Below are 1784 nucleotides of genomic sequence, written 5' to 3'. Positions count from 1 at the left end.
TCAAATATATTAGAGAGCTGCATGAAGGGAAATTTATTTTAAATTCTATTTCTTATGAGGTCAATATACATTTATAATTTAGGAATTTTACATATTTTTGATTTAATTTAGGTTAAAACTACAGTTTTCTATCAAATTTGAATTAGAACTCAAGAAAAACTGTTAAATTCATCTGTAAAAATTAGAGCAGGTTTTTTTCTATTTGTTGTTAAAAAAAAAACAAACAAAAAAAACATTTATCAGATGAAAACTGGGATCTTATCTCAGCACAACTGAAGCTATCGCTTTTTGGATTTTGGGATGTCTGCTACCCGATTCGACCCGGAAGCACAATCCCGTTTTTCTCTGCCAAAAAAAGTAATTGTACTAAACTATAATGTGTTAAAGGTTAATAATGTATTTCCTGAGAAAATAAAAGCATTTAAATCCTTCTTCCTGTTTTATCCTCTGTTCCTGATCTGTAGATGAAGTGGGATGCTACGCTACTTCCAGGAGCTAACTTTATCAGCTTTGGATTTAAACATAAATCTAGTCTTTCTGAGTTTAATGTTTTTCTTTCCTGTTAACATTATGCTGTATAGTGCGTAATCTAAAGAAAGAAACAACTAAAAAAGCAGATAAACATTGTTTAATCAGATTTATTGCTCTGATCGTGTCCCATGATGACGTCAGAGAAGCTGTTTTACGGAGAAAATGGAAAAAACATCAAAATTGTCTCAAAAAGTTGTAAAACATTTTAACAGTAGTAGCATTATTTAGAGAGTTCAGAATAGAAATAAGTAGTTTTAACACCACCGGACACCCGGATGTATATCTGTCTGCGCATACGCAGCCTGAAGTCACCCAAATCCGATTTTTTTCACCAATCTGCGACTTGGATCCGATCATTTCGTGACAGCAGTCTTGCTACGAAGAAGCGGCAAGAAAAACAACCATGGCGGACGATGATGCGGACAGCAGGATTTATCTTTAACCATCTTGAAAAGATTGAGTTTTTAAGGCTGGAAAAGATCACTAGATGCGCTGCAGCGCTACGTCCATGTTTACTTCCAAAAACACAGAGCACGCTGGCTACCTGTGATGTCATCGCGTCCTCGACTGCGCATGCCGGACTATTAAGCTGTATGAATCCAGTTCACACAGGAAATCACTTATAAGTCGCATATATTTGGAAATCTGAACGGCAACATAAAAAAATCAGATTTCACACTAAAATCTGAATTGAGCATGAAGGCCTGCAGTGAGAACGCAGCCTTGAGGCGCCAGACGGCGCCGGGATTCATGCTAACACTTTTAAACCACATTCACCCTGAAAAGCACAGAATCCGACCCAGTTCTTTAATGCTGCTCTAGAACCAGAACCCTGATCTCCAGTATGGACCTCCCTCAGCTGCGGATCAGAACCAGTTGATTCTCTGGGCTTCTGGAATGTTCTGCGTTGGAAAACCAGCTCTGGGAAAATCGTCCCTGAGGGGCAATAATCAGGAGTGTTTTCTATAAATGTTTCTGAATTAGAGTGAACAGATAATCAGTTTCCTCCTGCTCCTGTTTCTAACATCCATCCACTCACAACCAGCTGCTCTTTATGCCGCTACAATACCGGCCCATGTTGAGGGCTGCGCCGTAAAAACGCCTCCATCTGTTAGCGGGGCCTCCCCCAGCTGAGCCCCGGCTCGCCGCCGCTAATGAGCGGCCTTTGTGTTCTGCTCCATTAGGAGTCACGGCGGGTTACAGGGTCCCTGTGTGAAGAAAACAGCTTCTGGGTCCATTATCCAGCAGTTAGC

This window comes from Cyprinodon variegatus, unplaced genomic scaffold, assembly GCF_000732505.1.
Source record: "Cyprinodon variegatus isolate N-32 unplaced genomic scaffold, C_variegatus-1.0 Scaffold732, whole genome shotgun sequence".
Taxonomy (NCBI): Eukaryota; Metazoa; Chordata; class Actinopteri; order Cyprinodontiformes; family Cyprinodontidae; genus Cyprinodon; species Cyprinodon variegatus.
This window is presented reverse-complemented; position numbering follows the sequence as displayed.